Here is a 21,949-nt window from a genome sequence, read left to right on the forward strand (position 1 = left end):
ATGATTATGTGATTACAGTCTGTCTTCCCCACTGGGTTCTATATTCCATGAGGGTGGGAACCCCATATCAGGCTTTACTCACCATTGTTCACCACTGTTTACAGTGCCTGAAACAGAGCAGTTTGATGCCTCAACAAAATATGTAGATTTTAAATTATGCTTATCACTTGTGACATACAACTTTGCATCCTCCCATATTGAGGGGGGTGTTCCATGGAAGCAGCAGCTTTTGCACCCTGAATAAAGCCCTCACCACAAGAATCCAAGGGAGGGCCTGTAACGCTACAGACATTAACGACTCTAGTTCCCCTGGGAGGATTTAAAGCTACCGTACAGGTTTGGAGAGCCAAGGTGAGCCAGAGAAAGACCTGTTAACTGCATTAAGAGTTAATCCCTCCAGTTACTCTGCCTCCTGAGTTAATTTCCTCTCAGATATTATAAAGGTTTCTGACCATCTGACAGTATTGATCCTTTGACCTCTCTGAAAAGAGCCAAATTTTTTATGGCTTAGAAAATTTTTTGTCAGTTTTTCAGCTCAGTATAACAACTTTCAGACTATAATGTTTGAGTCAGAGAATCTAAATGCACAAGAAGAGTTTACTTGATGCACCAGTCACAAGAGTATCTCTTCATGGAATCATGGCATCCTAAGAGTGGAATTGACCTAGGAGAGATTATAACCCATCTTTTTTCACACCAGAAACTCCTAGTCCTTCCATGCCTCTCACTGGAGTGTTCTCCTGAGCTAGGGCAATCTGTTCCACATTGCTTAAGGGAACTTGGAACAGAACTTCATGAGAGTGAAAAAGAGCAAAAAAGGTTGTATCTCTCCATAAAGGTCTGGAGAAATAGGAAGAGACAGGCAGAAAAGGGAGTCTATGTGGCAAGAAGAGTTGGGGACTGAATAACAGGAAAAAGAAGAACTAGGTAAAATACTGAAAAGAAAAAAAGCAAATTCTGGAAACATGCACAAACTGAGATACCCCAGGATATGAGTCAGAAGAAGCTTGGTAAAAAAAAAAGGACAACCAAAGAAAAATAAGGAAAATGAGGATGGCTTTGCTGTTTTGTTGTCCTCTTACAAACATAAATTTATAATTATTATACAAGGCAAAAATTAGAGTTGTTATAATGGATTGTGCGTATGGGAAACTAAATTCTTTAGGTAAAATAGTCCAAGGGTCAAATCAGGTGAAAAGACTCAAGATGCAAAATAAAGTATACCATACATTTGTTTTTAAAGAAATCACATGGCACAACTAAGAAGATCCCTTCCAAAATGCTTAATTTTCCTTCTTTTCAGCAGTTTCTTCACACAGTGTACTCATCCACACTCACTGATGTTAGTGGAACATAAATCAAACCTTCCATAAAAATCAGAAATTAAAAAAATATATGTGCACAGGAGGTTCCTGATACTGGCAAGACTCCAGTCTACATATACTTCTGGGCCTGATTCACTAACATTAAAAAGCAGTTTATTCTTAGTCCAGTATCATTACCCCAACTAAGTAAGGGGTTACCAACCTTAATTTACATGCACTAATGTATTCCCTATAAGGAGCAAGATGTCTCCAACAAATTACTTCAGAATTGTCATGAGGTATTGCTTCAAGGTGTGTAACTCTACCAATTTGCAACTTAGGTAGAAGATTTGGACAATCTGGCTTAAGGTATTTGTGAAAAACAGCAGTGTCAGGAAAGGAGAGTACCACTACATAGGTGTAACATCTGAGCAGGAAAACTCTTTTAGGACCAGAAACTTGCATACAATACGGGACACTCCACACGTCAAGAAGATGTTAACACTGATCAATAATGAAGCAAATAAGGGCTCTCCCCAAATAATAAACAAGAACTATTTGAAAGGGACAAGCTGCAGATCATATAGAATAATCATAGCTGAAAAAATGTCAAAAAGGAGGCACAGTAACTCCCTTTCTGCCAAAGGCTGACTCCCTGGGAGGGGTTCCCAGAGCAGTCTTCAAGTCTGTTGACTTGTTTTTTCAAGCTGTTAATGTAACTTGCAGCTACATTGGTTTGTTTTGTTGTTGTGACATGGTCTCCATAGATGTGCACTGAAATTGTGCCCAGCTGCACTGAAGCCAAGAACCATGCAATCTGGAGGTTGTGCAAGCGAGATTACAAGGCTCCAAGGTATCCAGGGTCTGTGCTGCTCATCCCTTCTACTTACCTCCAAGCTCAGCTTGTCCAACATGGCAAAGGAACGCTACATTGGGACCAGATCCGAATACTTTAGGAAAGCGGCTACGTTTGTGGAGAAAGAATAGAGCTTTATTTGCATGTCTACAGAATGGTCAGTGATAACCAAGACCAGTTTATTGCCTGGGTTTTTAGTTGTTCCTCTTCTTTTCTATAAATAGCCCAATTTGCTCATCTTCATTCCTCTCAGAAGTCCATTACCCTCATGTTTTCTTCATGCCCTGTCCCTTTCAAGAATTGTATTCTTAACAAATAACTTGATCAGCTTATTCACCCTGGACTTAGCAAATAAAAATACAGGACATCCAGTTAAATTTGAATTTAAGATAAACAACAAGTAACATTACCTATGTACCTATGTCCTGTGCAATATTTGGGACACACACTAAAATTAGTCATTGTTTATTTTAAATTCAAATTTAAGTGGTTATCTATATTTTGTGTGGCAACCCTATGATAAAGAGTAAATGACTTGGGATGCTTTTACCTCTCCCAAGGATACTGACTGAATTTTAACTTAGAGTCAAAGTCCCCATAGCTGAAATCAAATTAATAGTTAGGAGATTTTAGTGACAATCTAGAAGAAAACTATATTATATCAGGTAATCACTTATGCCTGGCCATAAGGTGTTACTTTTTTTTATTTTTAAAAGACTATAATCCAGAGACAAAAAGCATAGCTTGCTTCTTACCCTCTTGGACTTAAGGCTACTGATCAACATTTACTTCAAATCAGTCAATATGATAGTTCATGTTAATTGGTGCTTTGTTCTTCTAGATGGAGAAAATATGATTCAAAGACATATTTTCTAGGACAAATCTCTGCGCTAAAATACCTGTTAATTACCACAGTATCTTGAGTGGCTAGAGATATAGATGCTGTAAATTGAGTATCCTAGTTCTCAGCTCACTCTCCACCAACACTTTTTACATGTCATGTCTATCAGCAAAGCGAGGTATGAGATACATACATTTCAAGCTCTCAGGAAACCTATAGTTAGGGCCAGGGAAAGAGAACAGATGTGAAAAGAATGTGGTCAAGATAAAACTGGGAAGACTATGGAGTAAAAGAGAGAAGATTAACTCAATATAAAAAATGTAAATGGAGAATGAGAAGGACACTTAGGCTGACCCCAATCACCTAGAATAGGTAGTTGCTGGTGGTATGAGTTAAGGATCTCTGGAAAGAACTCTGTGAGAGATACTAGAGATGAGCTTATTCAACGTCAACTCCAACTTCCTTCTTGAATGGCTTTGTGTGTATTACAGAGGCTGATAGATTAAAAGATGCTTTTTCTATGCTTCCTTGTAACTAGGGTTCTGAGTATGATATAGGCTCTGTCATTAGAATCATTTACAGAATGTGAACTTAGACTGAGTGAAGCAAGAGAGAGGTCAGAATGAGGCATTGTTCACCTGCTGCAGATGGGGTGTCAATTCCCCAGGTTAGCAGAAGCAGCCCCCTGACTAAGCGTCTGCATTTTGCAGACAGCATCCAAATCAAGTCAAGCACAGCAGTTCCTTTGATGGCTCAGTTGTGGTGTAGCTTCGGGATTCATTTCTGGAAGCTTACCAGTTTAGAGTCTGTTTCTTCAGCCCACAGATCAGTTCTGTAGACTCTTGAATACACTGTCATTAATCCATTTCTGCTTAAGCCAGCTGGAGTGGGGCCTGTTTTCTGCAACTGAACACTAATTAGTAGAAGCCGCCACTCCCAAATACCTATTTCACTAGCCTAATTGTCTCAACTGGGGATAATTTTGTTGCCTGCTGCGAGGACACTTAGCAATGTCTAGAAACATTTTTGGTTATTACAATTGGAAGGTAAAGTACTAATGGCATCTAGTGGGTAGAAGCCAGAGACTCAGCTGAATATCCTACAGTACATAGGACAGTCCTCCACAACAAAGATCTGTCTGTTCCCAAATGTCAATAGTGTTGAGATTGAGAAATCCTTCCATAACCCAGAATCCAATTTGAAATTTTATCATTAAAAAAGCCAATATATGCAACTTAAATACTTAAATGTAGGCCTGAAATCATAAAACTAAAAGAGAACACAGACAGTAAACTCTTGGACATCAGCCTTAGTATTTTTCTTCTGGATACCTCTCCCCAGAATAGGAAAACAAAAGCAAAATAAACAGTGGGATTATTTTAAAAAACCAAAAGGCTTTTGCACAGTGAGGAAAACCATTAGCAAAACAAAAAGGCAACCTACTGAATGGGAGAAGATATTTGCAAATGATAAATTTGAAAAAGGGCTGATATCCAAAATATATTAAGAACTCATACAGCTCAACAAACATACACACACAAAAAAAAAACAAATAACTTGACTGAAAAATGGGCAGAGTACCTAAATAGACAATTTTCCAAAGAAGACATACAGCTGGCCAACAGATACACGAAAAAAATGCTCAACCTCCCTAATCATCAGGGAAATGCAAATCAAAACCACAAAGAGATATCACCTCACACCAGTCAGAATGGCTAATATCAACAAGACAAAAAAAAACAAGTATTGGCAAGGATGTGGAGAAAAGGGAACCCTTCTGCACTGCTGGTGGGAATGTAAACTAGTATAGCCACTATGAAAAACAGTATAGAGTTCACTCAAAAAATTAAAAACAGAAATACCATAAGATTCAGTAAATCCACTTCTGGGTATTTATCCAAAGAAAAAAAATATTAATTTGAAAGATATGTGTACCCCGTATGTTTATTGCAGCATTATTTACAGTAGCCAAGATATGGAAGTAATTGAGTATCCATCAAAGAATGGATAAAGAAGATTTGTACATATACACAACAGAATAGTATTCAGACATTTAAAAAAAGCATGAAATTTGCAACAACATAGATGGACCTAGAAGGTACTGTCTTGCTAATGGGGTTCAGTCCTAGGCAAGTTTGCTATGGATTCAACGTGACCAAAGAAAATGACAGCAAATGTTCCTTGGGGTGAAAGGGTTTATTATTACCTGGCTTGTTCTCCCAGCAGTACATTGAGGACTAGCATCTCTGCCTCCACCCAGAACACTGGGAGGAGCTCTCTATATAGTGCAATAATAGCTTATAGGTGTGGAAGCGATAGCCCATCAACAGGCCAATTACATCATCAGGTGGTTTAAGTTCAGTGAGGATCCTGGCCATAGGAACCCGAACTTCCCCACATTCCACCACTCCAGGATTCTTGCCTTACAGTCTATATGCTTTCAATCTTCCACAATGGTCCCTGTGTGAGAAAGCTGGAGCACTGCAACCAGATTCCACAACAGCAACAGAGGGTAACAATAACTTAGAGATAAAAACAAAAATTAAGATACAACAAGATTTTGATACAGGTAACAAAAATTATAATAATCCTCAAGCCAGAGGAGGTTCCTAATAACAAAAATTATAATAATCCTCAAACCAGAGGAAGTTCCCAATACACAAACACCTTAGGGGCTATGAGACACATGCTTTAATGACAACAACATAGGCAAATCTTGTCCGTCAGGTAGGATGCATGCAAGAGAGTGATCCTGTGATAGGACTGTAGCAGGAAGGGGGCCCCTTCCAGGTCTAGTATACCATACTTTTACTCCTTTCCCCATGGGGGTTACTGAAGGGTCTATACATAGTGCTAGTGGAGGTGCATGCACTGGCCATAATGATAAAACAAAACTCCCCAGTAAGATGCTCCTGCCTTCTGGCCATTCAGGATATACTACTGTGACCTGTGGTGGCCACTCTGCTGTTATTCCAGGAATACACAGAAGGCCAGCTTCCAGGCCTTGTCCCCAAGGTGCCAGGAGAGCCAGCCATCATTGGTTCATGTGTCAAAAGGTCCAAAGCCACGTCCACACAATGGAGTCTCCAGACTTCAGTGCAGTTGGCGCTGGCATCGAGATATTATTCTGATAGCTGAACCTCAGCTTCAGTGATTCTTCCTTGGTTTGTACTTGCAGTTGTATAGGGGAGGCAGAAATATGTGTTAACATGTCTAACAGGGCTCCCTTTCAGGGTCTCTTGTTCAAACACCATAGCACAGTCCATAAGTGGACTGACCATCCCTGCAGACTATTGGTATCTGCTAGTCTGGATCTTAACAAGCCATTGTGCCTCTCCATCATACCTGCTGCAGTAATACTGTATGGCACATAAAACTTCCATGTGATTCCCAGCTGTCGCACCCATTCTTGCAGTGTATGTCCAGGAAAATGGGTGCCCTGATAACTCTCCACTACCTGTGGTCGGCCATAGGCAGCAAAGAGATGCTCCAGGCCTCTTTTAGTCAACTGCTGGTCTGCACAACAGGTAGGAAAAGCAACCAGAAGTCCAGTAGCTGTGTGCACACAAGTCATGGCATACTGATATCCTTCTGACATAGGTAGAGGCCCAGTATAGTCTATCTGCCATCTGATGAGGGTTATAGGCCCCTTAACTATTGTCCCATGTTGCTGTGGAACTCAGTGTAAGTCCCTTTTGGAGCACATGACACACTCCTGTCGGGCTCTACTAACATCCTCAAAGGTCAAAGGCAAGGCCCACTGAAGGTCTAAGCCCACATTGTCTTTTGCCCTGCATGCAAGAAAAGCTGATGTAACTCTTGGACTACATCAGAGACAGGCTTTCCTTCTAACCAACATATCTGGGCCAATTTATCTGCTTCATCATTTCCTGGGGATGCCAGTGGCAAATGACCTGTCGCATGGTATACTGTAATTATTTTAGTCTGACCACAGGCCCATAAGTCTTGCCACAATTCTTGCCCCCAAAGGGGTTGGTGGCCCACCAGCCAGTTGCCATGGCACCAGGTTGGAAGCCACAGGTTCAAGCCCCGATAGACAGCCCAGATTTCAGTGCAGACAACTGTAAGGGAGGGCTCCTGTCTGATCAGAAGCCACATGGCCCACAACTCTGCCCATAGGCTACTCTTCCCCTCACCATCTTCCATTCATATTGTCTCAGTCTTAGGATGGAAAGCTATGGCCCTCCATTTTGGGGGCTGCCCATGGCTGGATCTGTCTGTGTACCATGCATCCTTGGGTATAGGGGCTATTCCCTCCCAGTAGGGACTCTGCTACTAATGGTTCAAAAGCAAGTTGTTCCTGCTTTTCACTAGTAAGTGTCACTGGTCCCAATAAGCTTGGAGTTCTTCACTCAAACGGCTACTAGAGAGGGAACTACACTGCTGTAGGCAAGCACCCAATTTGGCTAGTGTGGGTGTTTGTGCCACACCACTCCTTGGCTTTTGAGTCCTGTCTTGTACCCACCCCAAGATGGGATAGATGGTTATTACCTTTATCAAGGTCATTCCAGTGATGGTTTCTGTAGCCAGCAAGGTGTGTTACATGGCAGCCAGTTGTTTTTCTATCAAAGTGTATCATACCTCTGCCCATTTCCAGAGTTGTGACCAGAATCTAATAGATTGGTGAGTTCATTCAAGCTGCTTCCAGATACCCCAGCCATAACCATCTTCAGTCACATGAGCATCTAGCTCACAGGGCCTTGATGGGTCTATCACACTCAAGACCTGCATGGCTTTGACTGCCCATTTTGCTGTAGTAAAGTCAGATGCACATGTCTCATCCCAGTCCCACCTGATGCCCTTTCGTACCAACCAGTATAAGGGCTTCAGAATTTGTGCCAAGTACGAGATAAACACTCTCCAGTAACCTAGAAGACCCAAAAACTTCTGCAATGCTATAGCTGTGGGTGTAGGAAAGGCCTGGACTTATCTATTACTGCTTCTGGTATAACTTTGGTCTTACCCAACCAGATGACCCCTAAGAATCTGACAGACAAACCAGGTCCCTGAACCTTGGTACTGTTCACAGAACATCCTTTCTCATGTAGATGTTGCAACAGTCTAGATGCTGCACCTTCTAAATCTGGATATGAGCATGACACCATCAGTATAATGGTACAGCCATACCATTGGCAGTTTCTCCCATGTAGCCAAGTCCTGGACTATAAGTCCATTACAGATGGTAGGACTGTGGAGGTATCCCTGTGGAAGGATGGTGAAAGTCCATTGCCATCCTTCCCATGTGAAGGCAAACTGTTTCTGACTTTCCTCCTCAATGTCAATGGAAAAGAAGGCATTAGCAATATCTACCACATAATGATGATACGTTCCTAGTTCATGGCTGCATGTATCCATCAGGCCTGCAACAGAGGGGACAGCATCATGCATAGGGGGAATGATTTTATTCAGTTCTCTGTGATCCACAGTCATATGCCAGGAGCCATCTAGCTTTTTTACTGGCCACACTGGGGAATTGAAAGGACTATGGGGGGGCTTTATAATACCCACATTTTCCACCTCCCAGAGAGTTTCTGTAATCTCTTTATGCCCTCCAGGCAGTTTGTATTGTTTGGTATTAGTTACCCGCCGAGGCACAGGCAAAGCTATGGGCCGGTGCCTAGCATGTCCCCTCAGAACTGCCTTTACCACACATACTCTCATTCTGAACTCACCTGCAGTGGTCTGCAACCATAGACCCTGCAGGATTTCAATCCCCAAAATATACTCAGGTATAGGAGATATATACACAGTATATTCTTTTTGGGGTAGATGACTTATTCCCAAAGAGATTTGGGCTTTTTTCACTCTAATAGCCTTACCCCCATATCCATCTATGATAGTGGGGGTTCTGGGGAACCACTCAGAGTTACCATGAATCAGTGGACATTCAGCCCCTGTCCACCAGAGCCAGGACACATTGCATGTTCACTAGGAACCAATGGATAGCTATTTCAACAGGTGGCCTCTGGTCCCCACCAGTCCCTCAGAGCAGATACCTTGACCTTCCCTTCAGTCAAACAGTGTTTCCCAATCATCTTCCTGTGTGGGCTTGAATGAGGTTGGCTTGCTCCCCAGCAGGAAGTCTTATAAACAAACAGGCCAGACTTGTAGCTCTGCCTCTGACCTCTGCCTCTTTGGTCTTAATGGCTGGAATTGCTGCTCTGGTTTCAGTTGTTGCCATAGCTCTAGTAAGAGCCTTTTTGACTTTCCATTTAATTTCCTTCCATCTGCTCCTACCTGTTTTAAATCAACCCACATCTGCATCCTTGTAACCTTCATGGGGCCCTTTAAATTCTTCTTGTGAGTAGCAGACCATATTTCTTTCCGTGTTCTCATTGCTTCAGCCTCTCCTAAGTCGGCTACTATACATGTCACCTCGCTTATGGGCTGCTCTATGTGAGGGGAAAGAATGGCCACTAGAGACCCAAAGAGGGATGTGGGAGATTTTTGAAGCACAATATTTCTCATCCCAGTAGTGAAAATCTCTTCATCTGGGCCATAATTCTCTGGACTGTAAATGGCATTTCTTATGCCTAACTCTCATAACACCTGTTGGAGTTCAGCATATGTCTACCATCTAACAGGAAAGGATGGTAGATCACCCTGATTGGGCCACACAGCATGAAATGCAGCCATAAGCCAATCGAGGAGGGAGTGACTTACTGGGTTCTGATGTGCATTTTGCAATTGCTGCCTCAGGGCAGGTTGCACTGTCATGGAAGCCAGCTTTCCTATCCCTGATTCCGACAGAACAATTCCATGCACCCCTAAGTCCCAGAGATGCAGGAGCCAAGCTGATACTGACTCTGAGGGCTTCTGCCTAAACCAGGAGCCCAAATCCACCAGCTCAGCCTGAGTCTAGTGGCAGAGCATAGAGTAGTCCATGACCTGGGGAGGGGGCTGCTCCTCTCCTTGGGGAACTTTCAGCTGCTGGGTCTCTATTTTCTTTATACCCACTGGGCATGCTTTCAATACAGAGGGGGTCAGTGCCTCTAGCACCACCCCTTCATCCTTCCCCAGATTCCCCATTTCTGGGGCTGATGGCACCTTTCTCTCTGCTTCCCCAAGTGCCTCTTCTGCTACAACCTTTACCTTTTCTACTGCGCCTTGCAGCAATACTAGATCAGTCTTCAGCAGCTCTCTTACCTTCACCTCAATGCTTCGCAGCTGGTGTTCTCATGCCACCTCCGCCTGTGCTTCCCTCCGAAGTTTGTCTTTTTCCTTGATGGCCTTTTCCTCCTTCAGAGCACCTGGCAGCATTGCTGTCTCATTGTGTAAGGAATATTTTACCTCTTCAACGGCACCTCACTGCCAGTGTACTCGTGCTGCCTCCTCTCACATCACTGCCATTTCCTTCTTCAGGGAACCCACAGAAGTTTGCAGCTTGCATTCTCATGCCACCATTTCTTGGGTATTTTTCAGGAGCATGTCCTTCTCTTCTGTAGACTTTTTTAATACTGTGAGAAGCAGCCAACCCACAGTCTCTGCTGCCTCATGGGCACTCTCTCTCTCAAAAGACCTATTTACTTTACCAAGGCCATCCCTACAGCCTCGGGTGTCACCTCCACTTGCCTCCAGTCCTGCAGTGGGGCCTAGCCCCTAGGAGGCAAGCCACCTCAGACCATGTACCCATTGGGAGACAAACCACTGTCTCCCCATTCACAGGGACAGCACACTAAAGTACACCTCCCAAAAAGGCAAACTGTCTTTTTCCTTGGTCAACAATGAATCCTGCTGACTACACTACTTGTCTTGCCAATGGATTTCAGTCCCAGGCAAATTCACTATGGATTCAATGTGACCAAAGAAAAATGACAGCAAATGTTCTTTGGGGTAAAAGGGTTTATTATCAGGCTTGTTCTCCTGGTGGTAAGTCGAGCACTATTGTCTCTGCCTCCACCCAGAGCACTGGGCCCAGCTCTCTATATAGTGCAATAATAGCTTATTGCCTAAAGGTGTGGAAGCGGTAGCCTAGCAAGAGGCCAATTACTTCATCAGGTGGTTTAAGTTCAGTGAGGATCCTGGCCATAGGAACCCCAACTTCCCCACAGTATTATGCTAAGTGAAGTAAAAGACAAATACTTTGTGATTTCACCTATATATGGAATCTAAAAAACAAAGCAAATGAAGAATCAAACAAAACAATAATAGACTCATAAATACAGAGAAGAAATTGGTGGTTGCCAGAAGGGAGAGGAATGTGGGGATAGGCAAAATAGGTGAAGAGGATTAAGAGGTACAAACTTCCAGTTATGAATAGATAAATCACAGGGATGAAAAGGACAGAATTGAGAATATAGACAATAATATTGTGATATGCGTGTATGGTGACAGATGCTAACTACAGTTATAATGAGCATTTTGTAACATATATAATTGTTAAATCAATATGTTGTACACCTGAAACTAATATAATATTCAGTGTCTAGTATACTTCAATTTTTTTAAAGGCAGTTCTTGCATATTTCAGTTTTAAAAGGATATTTTTCACAATGAAAATATTCCTCAAAAAAGCAGGTAAGGTTTTGCTCTCAGATAATATACTATTAAGAATCATATTCCTTTTGTTCGAAGCTTACATAATTTCATACTTTAATATTTCCAAAACCATGTCATGACCTAAAATTAAGGTGTGCTTTTAATGTAGTAACATTTTTTCTTACTCTGTTTTTAAATAAAAAAATCTGTTGCTGAAACTATAATATATTTCAGAACCAGTGGCATTGTGAATATTACATATTCTAGAACTGAGATAATTTTAAGCAGGTATTTTCTTGAGGGAAGGCTTGCCAAATTGCACATAGAAGAAAACTGTTAATGGTGGCAAAGGGTACCCTAGTCTCAAACCCAGTTGTGCAATAGAATCCCTGCAGAGCTTTTCAGTGGGGTATGAGGTGCAGACATCAGTATTGTTTTCAGTACTCTTTGCAGCCAGATTCTAGAACCACTAATTTAGAGCTCCTTAAAGAATATAGCCCCTGAAGATAGAGACAGGGGAAGAAAAAGGGTGCCACTGTTAGGAAAGAGAAACAAAAAGTAGTGGCAGATAACCAGACAGATTTCAGAATATTACTCTTCTGCCCAAGATGAGGCCTTGTCAAACTGTCAGTAGGCAATTTGCTAACACTTCAGCCTTATTGCTAGCTCTTGAGTAACTTTCACAAGTTCTCTGGTGCCAGAAGAAAATTACAACTGGAGAACTTAACTAATAAAGGGTTCTGACAAAAAGAAACTGGAACAGGAGATGTTTTCATCTACTCCAACTCAGGACATATTCAGAAGCAAGATGTGTCTTATAAACCCATTTCCTTTAACTCATAAACATTTCATTCCCCCAATAAAGTTTAGCTTTTACCTTGAATGAAGAAAGTGCTCAGTAAATAACAGCTGAATTGAAGTAAATACACTCCCTAAAAGTGTTACTGACTTAAAATATATAGGGAAGAGATATAAGCCCCTTTTTAAGGGGAGAGGAAAAAACTGAAGAAAGAACAGTATGGGGAGGAAAAAAAGAACTAGGCCATTCAAATTACCTCCTTTTTCTTGCAGTGGAACTACACTGGACCAAATAAATGTTGTCTCAGAAATGTGCTACCACTGCCAGCCCAAGATCCCTACTATTTCTTTGCTAATTTTTTTTTAGTTAAAATTGACACAATAAATTCTACAATATCCCCAACTGCGTCAAGACCTAGAGTATAGACTTTAAAAGCCAGACCTTGGATAATATCCTAAAGCCATGTTATACCCAAAGGTTGTATTTAGGTGACAGGCCATCATATTGCAGAGGAATTAGTTTCAAGCTGTTCAGTTTGAAATCTTAATCTACCTTTTTTTCAACAATCACTCTTGTCATTCCAGCAGAGTCAGTTTTCTCCTGTTGTACATTTATTTATTCAGAGACTTCTAAATATATGCTTGAAACAGCATATATGTTTCTCTTAAACAGTGTTTGGGCCCAAGTACAATAAAAACATTAATTAAAACACACAATTAAAAACACCCAGCTGCAAGCCTGCCACTTAAGTGTCAGTCATAGAAGATATGACCACATGCAGGTGACCTGTACTATGCCCCACTGGCTTCTCTGTGGACTCCTGGTCAGCTGATGCAGAGGTTGGTGCCCTCTACTGATGGGTGGCCACACTCAATTATTCCTTTTCTCTCCTAACCCTGGATTTGGCACATTCTTTACCTGCCTCTCCTTTCTTTCTGCAGTGGGCTAACAAGAAATTCACAGAATCCCCAAATTTGGAAGAGATTTGGATATGGGAACTCCACATACTGCTGCATTTGGTAGGGCAGGACTTGCAATGCTGGGTGGCCTCTGCTGACTGCCCTGTATTTTTTGGCAATGTAACTCTTCCTGAGATGGTCTACCCTTGTTCTGGCTCAGAACACTTCTCAATGCTAAGCAGCAACCAAGCTAGTATAAAATACACAATGTAACAGTCAGAGGGAGCACCACAGGGAATAGCATAGATTTCAGATAGTCTAGACCCCTCAAATTTGGGAAAACCCATCTACAAAATAGGTAATAAATCTTCATTTGCTTGTGACAGAAAATCCCTAAATTCCCAATTTGTTTACACAGTCAATTAGGCATGAAAATTTTGAATCTAGCAAAGGCCTGTTAAGAAGATCTTGTTATAGGTTGACACAGGAAGAAACAAAAAATCTGAACAGACCAATTACCAGCAATGAAATTGAACTGGTATGCAAAAACTACCTAAGAACAAAATCCCTAGAACAGATGGCTTCACCGCTGAATTTTATCAAACATTTAGTGAAGACCTAATTCCCATTCTCCTTAAAGCTTTCCAAAAAATAGGAGAGGAGAGAATACTTCCAAACTTATTCTATGAGGCCAGCATCACTCTAATACCAAAGACACCACAAAAACAGAAAATTACAGACGAATATCCCTGATGAACATAGATGCAAAAATGCTCTGCAAAATATTAGCAAACCGAATTCAAAAATACATCAAGAGGATCACACACCACAATCAAGTGGGATTCATCTCAGGGATGCAAGGATGGCATAACATTCGAAAATTCATCAACACCATCCACCACATCAGCAAAAAGAAGGACAAAAATCACAAGATCATCTCCATAGATGCTGAAAACAGATTTGAAAAATTCAACATGCATTCATGATAAAAACTTTCAAAAAATGGGTATAGAGGGCAAGTACCTCAATATAATAAAGGCCATATATGACAAACCCACAGCCAACATTATACTTAACAGCGAGAAGCTTAAAGCTTTTCCTTAAGCTCAGAAACAAGACAAGGATGCCCACTCTACCCACTTCTATTCAATATAGTACTGGAGGTCCTAGCCACAGCAATCAGACAACAAAAAGAAATAAAAGGCATCCAGATTGGCAAGGAAGAAGTTAAACTGTCCCTGTTTGCAGATGACATGATATTGTACATAAAAACCCTAAAGAATTCACTCCAAAACTACTAGATCTAATATCTGAATTCAGCAAAGTTGCAGGATACAAAATTAATACACAGAAATCTGTGGCATTCCTATACACTAACAATGAAATAACAGAGAGAGAAATCAGGAAAACAATTCCATTCACAATTGCATCCAAGAGAATAAAATACCTAGAAATAAACCTAACCAAGGAAGTGAAAGACCTATACTCTGAAAACTACAAGACACTCATGAGAGAAATTAAAGAACATATCAATAAATGGAAACACATTCCATGCTCATGAATAGGAAGAATTAATATTGTCAAAATGGCCATCCTACCTAAAGCAATCTACAGATTCAATGCAATTCCTATCAAAATACCAACAGTGTTCTTCAACAAATGAGAAAGCAATTCTAAAATTCATATGGAACCACAAAAGACCCCGAAAAGTGAAAGCAATCCTGAGACAGAAGAATAAAGCTGGGGGGATTATACTCCCCAACTTCAAGCTCTACTACAAAGCTACAGTAGTCAAGACAATTTGGTACTGGCACAAGAACAGACCCATAGACCAATGGAACAGACTAGAGAGCCCTGATATAAATCCAACCATATATGGTCAATTAATATATGATAAAGGAGCCATGGACATACAATGTGGAAATGACAGCCTCTTCAACAGATGGTGTTGGCAAAACTGGACAGCTACATGCAAGAGAATGAAACTGGATTATTGTTTAACCCCATACACAAAAGTAAACTCAAAATGGATTAAAGACTTGAAGTCATGAAGCCATAAAACTCTTAGAAGACAACATAGGCAAACATCTCCTGAATATAAGCATGAGCAACTTCTTCCTGAACTCATCTCCTCAAGAAAGGAAAACAAAAGCAAAAATGAACTCATGGGACTACATCAAATTAAAAAGTTTTTGTATGGGAAAGGACATCATCAACAAAGCAAAAAGGCATCCTAAAGTAATGAAGAATATATTTGTAAATGACATATCTGACAAGGGGTTAACACCCAAAATATATAAAGAACTTACATGCCTCAACACCCAAAAAGCAAATAACCCAATTAACAAATGGGCAGAGGATATGAAGAGACAGTTCTCCAAAGAAGAAATTCAGATGGCCAACAGACACATGAAAAGATGCTCCACATCACTAATCATTAGAGAAATGCAAATTAAAACCACAATGAGATATCACCTCACACCAGCAAGAATGGCCAGCATTGAAAAGACTAAGAACAACAAATGGTGGCGAGGATGTGGAGAAAGGGGAACCCTCCCACACTGCTGGTGGGAATGTAAGCTAGTTCAACCATTGTGGAAAGCAATATGGAGGTTCTTCAAAAAACTAGAAATAGAAATACCATTTGTCCCCGGAATCCCACTCCTTGGAATATACCCAAAGAATACAACTTCTCAGATTCAAAAAGGCATATGCACCCCTATTTTATCACAGCACTATTTACCATAGCTAGGATATGGAAGCAACCTAAGTGTCCATCAGTAGATGAATGGATAAAGAAGAGGTGGTATATATACACAATGGAATACTATTTAGCCATAAAAAAGAAACAAATCCTACCATTTGCAACAACATGGATGGAGCTGAAGGATATTATGCTCAGTGAAATAAGCCAAGAGGAGAAACACAAATGCCAAATGATTTCCCTCATCTGTGGAGTATAACAATGAAGCAAAACTGAAGAAACAAAATGGCAGCAGACTCAGAGGCTCTGCAATGAACTAGTGGTTACCAAAGGGGAGGGGTGTGGGAGGGTGGGTGGGGAGAAAGGGAGAAGGGAATTGAGGAGTATTATGTTTAGTACACATGGTGTGGAGGATCACGGGGAGACCAGTGTAGCACAGAGAAGGCACATGTGGATCTGTGGCATCTTACTACACTGATGGACAGTGACTGCATTGGGGTATGGGTGGGGACCTGATAATATGGGTAAATGTAGTAACCACATTGTTTTCTCATGTGAAACCTTCATAAGAGTGTTTATCAATCATACCTTAATAAAAAAATGTTTAAAAAATGATCTTTTTATATGCAGGCATGTTCTGTCAAAGTCATGAATCCAGTGAGGGATATCATCAATGGGTTATGTGACTTTACTTTAATTCTATACTTTGCTTAAAGGTTTATAAGTAAAACAATAGCAAATGATATTGTCTTCTTTCTTTTATGTACAAAAAAAGAAACCTGAAAGAAAACAATAGCAGATCAATGCTAGGTAGGAATACTATTTCAAAAGTGGTGGGATCATCTTATTTGTTATCCCACTGGACTCTGTATTATTCATTCCTCTTTTTTTTTCTTTGATGTCAAATGTGCCCCTATCTTATTACAAAGAGGCTACCACCAAAGAAGATAAAAATATTTTCATCATGCATTTGGCCAGAAAGTATATCCCTGGAAACCCTTTGCAATAAGCTGTGTGTTTTTCACAATTTTGTGATTTCACCAAATTGGCTGAATCTCAGTGATGTGATGCCTGCTATGACGTTCTGAAGTACCAGCCTGGTACCTAAAAGGAAAAACAAGATTTTCCCTAACTCTTAACCCACATTCTGACTTCCCCTGCTGAATTCAATCCCCAAGAGCAAGCAACTTTAACCAAGATTCAGGATTAGTTTCCTGTTTCTGAGAGTTGGGCTTTCCCCAAATGCAGCTCTCTTGTTACCCCTTGCATTTTAAATAAGCCATTTCAGAGCATGGCTCTTGCTTTTTCTTTAATATATGCACCCCTTGGGACTGCACTGAAGCTTGTGATGGCTCTCTGCCGGCAGTCAGGGCAACAGAATGTCTACAAGATCTGGCTTTGTCCTACAGTTGGCATCCACTGTGCAGCCCCAGCTGAACAGGGAGATTGCAAGTCAATTTTCTCAGAAATGCAGTGTCCCTAGTATTCTACATAGAGTCCTGAATCTCACTTAGGCTTCCTCCATCATTTTTTTTTAAACATGCAGTAACATTTCCTTTATTGACAATTCCTGGAATAAAATATTTCACAGAAGTCAATTTTTCAGATAACTGAAGACTAGCTAATGTAAGAATTTGATATAAACTCTTTCTAAAATGTTAAATCACTGTTTGGAGTATCAAAGAAGGTATGCTAAGTGTTTTTTACTTTTTCTTGATGATTTAGTCATCTTTAAATTATCAGTTATTCCACTGGAGTATAAAACAATAACAGAGGCATGGAATTATTTGCCCCTACATTAAATAGGCTGCCATGCTTTCTTGGTTAGCTTGGCAAATTTTTACATTTTTATATCTGTCTCCTTCTATTTTATCAAATTATCAGTGTTCACTTTGTGCTGACATTCATAGCACAAAGTGCTATGTACAAATCTTGGGTTTATTGGTTCCAGCTTGCAGATGGCTGGAAAACCAAATAAGTTTGTTGTAACAATACTTACATTGAAAATAAATTAGTTTTGAATGGTATTGTGAAGCTTAGCCTTCTGATCTAAATGCATAAGCATCAATGCATGAATATGTAGCACATATTCTGGTTGCTCAAAGCCCTTCAAGCTCTTCATGTATACCTCAGAGAAAAGAGATTACCTTGGACACTGCACAGTCAAGTTCAGAAGTCAACAATCAATGTATTCACTCACAGAATTGTTTTCTTCCCATCTTATTCTTCTCTTCTCTTCATGCCTCTGATTCCTGCTTTGAGCTATTTCAGTAACACTAAATCACCCACTAAAAGAAATCATAAAAGAAGAGCAAAACATTTTAATCTATGAAAATTGAACTATGAATTTTTTGGGGGGTTCAGGGGCTAAGGGGATGGTGGGAGAAACATGAAAGTATATCAAAAAGATTTTACTTTTTAAATCTGCCTTTAATCAAAATGGAAGTATGAAGGTTGGCTATACTCACAAAGGCACCTGTGACTCATATGTGGCTGTCTCCCCCAGTTATAAAATTTCAACCTCTTTGACTAAAATCCCAATAGCTGTTTGAAATGCCTGTCCAAAACCACCCAGGCAAAGTTGACTTGGACTGTCAAAAGAGCATTCCACCCCTCAAAAAGGGTAAAAGCTTTTAACACCATGCTATATGATGTTGGTATTGGTCAGTCATAAAGTGACCAAATTGTCCTGGTTTGTCAATATGGGTAAAATTGCAGTATTTCCAGAATCTCTTGCCTGGCATTGGTGCATCTTCATATCAATAGGTGTTTCCAAGGGTTGAAGAGTAGTCCATCTCTCTATCAATAGGTAATTACCTGGGCAAGGACGGCATGTCTGGACCAGAGAGGCTGGGGGGGGGGGGGGGCTCTTCTTCTGCAGCTGGGTCATGAGAGACACAGGAGAGCAGAAGTGGATGACTGCTTGTAAGAAATAAACAGCTTTCTCCCACTTTATTTCTCCCTTTGACTGATTTCAGTTTCATGGATATTTTGCTGTGGGATTTTCCCTCTGGAGTTACAGCCAAGGACCTGGTTTTGAAACCAAAACTCCCAAGTCCAGAGAACCTTCTCAGTCCTAAGCAAATCATGACATTTGGTCATCTTAGTGGCAGGTGACCCCTCAACGGTCTCTCATATTTCCCCCAGGTGGTCACTTTTACCTTTAAAATAAAACTTTATTTTTACATTTAGCATTTCTAAGATTTAAACGATTCCTTCTCTTTTTCTCTTTCTGCCCAATCAGTCTAGATAATTCTTACTTAGTAATATCTCTACCATCAATCTCTCCTTTTCATATTACCACCAACTTGGGCTTTATCCTCTGATCCTGGTCATGGTAAAACCTCCATGAAGTCTCCCTGTCTTCACTCATCTGTGTGTGGTCCTTTCAGCATAATCTTCTCAAAACTCTGTTTTCCACAGGGTTCATTTGAAGTTCTACCTCCTCCATGAACTCTGCTATATTCTCCAGCAGAAGGAGAAGTGCAATCAGGATGGGAGAAAGGAATGACACAAGGTATCAACTTCTCATCAGTGGCATGGATGCTGTGCAGCCAAAGTAGGCTGTCACCTCCCAAAAGCTGCTAAAGAACGAAATCAAAGACAGACTGCAGAGGGAAGAGACAGGCAAGGCACAGACGTCAGTAATCCAGAAAAGGTGGCCTGAGTCAATTACCAAGACAAGGAGGTCTAGCCACAGACCCAAAACTCCAGTGTCCATGTGAATATTCAAGAGCCAGGGTGTGCCAGGTTCAGCACACTAAAAGCCAGAGGGCATACCAAGCAAACCCCTAGGACAGAAGACTTTGCCACATAGCTAGGTCAATACAGAGGAGTCTGTAAGATAAATTCCAATAAATTCCAACTTAAATAAGCAGGCGAAGAGAGGCAACAACGGGCCAGGCAGTTTATTTGAATGCACTTCCCAGGTGATGTTTCACGGTCTGAAACACAGGCCAGGGAAGTCACACCCAGCAGGGCAGGCAGCAATTTTTTAAAGAAGGCAGGGGGAGGGAGAGCAAAGTTGTACAGTGGCATGAGGATTGGCTCATGTAGGGTATGTAGGGATCTCTCATTGGCCTTTAGACAGGTACTGGAAAGTCACCACTAATCTTTTAGCTTGGGGAAGGGCTCTAGTTGGGAGGATTGTCCGATCAGGCTCTGGAATGTTGACAGACCAGAACCTGTTGGTCTCTTCACCTCATTTGGTGAGGCCTGAGCTTGTCCATCAGGCTCACCCCTTCCCCTGGTGCCTCCAGCCTTACAGAGTCTACATGGGAAAGGAAAAGGAACTGCAGTAGCAGGAACTGCCTGTCCCAACCTTCCCATAGCCTCTAATTTAGAAAGCTGTTAATAATTTTACTGTGTACATCCCTTAAACACAAAGACTACATCTTAAAACTCTCTGTCTTCCCCACACCTAACACAATATATAGCCAATAAATACTTGATTTAAATAATAATAAAATGTGCTCCCATGTTTTAAAGGCAAGATGCATAGGAAACTATGAGATGACTACAACATCTTCATTTATTTTCAGGAAGTCTGGAAATCATCTGTCTGGTTGGGGTTTAAGATGCACTAATCAGCTACTACAGGATAGACACAAATCTCCCTTTTCTCCTTTTAAAATTTCAGAACAAAGCTTCAACTCTCCTACTTCCTTTTATATCTTAGTTCAAACTCTAAGCACAATAAAAAAAGCATAACAAAACAGACTACCTTTCACCAAGACAGCAAACCAAGCCCAAAACCCCAAATATCATCCTGTTTTCATGCTATCGTGTTTATTAGTAATTGAACCTCAAACGGATGGAATAAAAAATTGGTCTAGTTCAGTTTCTACACTTGAGAGTTTGCAGCACATGTGCTACATCACTTTTTCAGCAAATGGCATGTTTTGCTCATGCTTAGAATCCTTTTAAAATGGTCAAATCTTCAAAAGACCTTCTAAGAATACATTTTTCTTTTAATAACATTTAGGATAAAAAGATCCAAGTTTAAATGAAGAACTATTATGTTAGCTTTATAATTGCAATCACCTTTCTTTATTCACTGATTTATGAAGCCCCTAACATAAACAGAGGAAAAAAGTGATAGTTAAAAGTTACAAACAATGTACTATTGGAAATGCCTCAAGTGGAAGCCTTGTTATAAGTGCCAAATTAAACACCTGCAACTGTAAAAGGGGCTACTGTATTTTGCATTCTATCAAAAAAAAAGCTGAAAAACAGGATTAAACAAGATGGCAACATGAGAAGTGAGGCAGAAACCTACTCCCAAAACCACATATAACACAAAAAAAAAACAGCAAATACAACTAATGCTGAAAGAGCAACTAAAAAGAAGACTGCAACAGATAGTCTACATCTGGGGAGGAGAGAAGACCTCACAGAAAAGGGTACAGTAACAAAGCCACAATCTGGCAGGACCCAAGCCCTCCCTCCAACCCCATCTCACAGGCAAGAAAAAGAGAAACAGAGCAAGGAGGGAGTAGAAGCGCAGGACTGCTAAATACCCACCCCTGGAGATCTGCTCGGGGAACACAAATGCACATTACATGGTGCTCTGAAGATTAGATGGGTTGGAAAGCAAAGATAGGCAGATTACTCAAAAAGACTGAGATTCCAGCTACTTGTGGAGAACAAGTACCAAAAATAGGCCACTCCAGGACAAAAGAAAAGCAGGCACAAAGAAAGAATTCCCAACAATGAAAGGGCTGCTAAAGGGGCAAGGATTGCACAGAGCTACCTGCTCAGGAAAAAGGACAAGTGGACAAAATTATCCTGCACACACAGTCCAGCAGGCTGGGATCTTTCAGAAGCTATACATACTCCATACCCCTAGCTGGCAATGCAATCAAGGTGCCCTTCTGTGATACACAGCCTGGTGCTCCTTCCTGCAAACAAGCACTGGTTCACCAAGCTGCAGCCCTGGCATTGCAACAGTCCAGCTGGAGAGCAACCCTGCCTATGGCAGCTACAAGTGCATAATAGCATAGAGGCTCCTACCTATGGCTGGTAGTGCAGGCAGGCAAGGCAGCCAG

The 21,949-nt window shown here is 41.0% G+C and overlaps 1 long non-coding RNA gene across 1 annotated transcript in view; it reads right to left on the minus strand.

Annotated features, from left to right (window-relative positions):
* Positions 1-21,949, minus strand: part of LOC118972764 (uncharacterized) — a 294,258-nt gene that overhangs the window by 83,695 nt on the left and 188,614 nt on the right. The window contains exon 5 of the long non-coding RNA XR_012121214.1: positions 18,103-18,190. This is a non-coding gene — a long non-coding RNA (uncharacterized lncRNA). The remainder of the gene's footprint in view (positions 1-18,102; positions 18,191-21,949) is intronic.

The sequence above is a fragment of the Manis javanica genome, chromosome 1, assembly GCF_040802235.1.
Source record: "Manis javanica isolate MJ-LG chromosome 1, MJ_LKY, whole genome shotgun sequence".
Taxonomy (NCBI): Eukaryota; Metazoa; Chordata; class Mammalia; order Pholidota; family Manidae; genus Manis; species Manis javanica.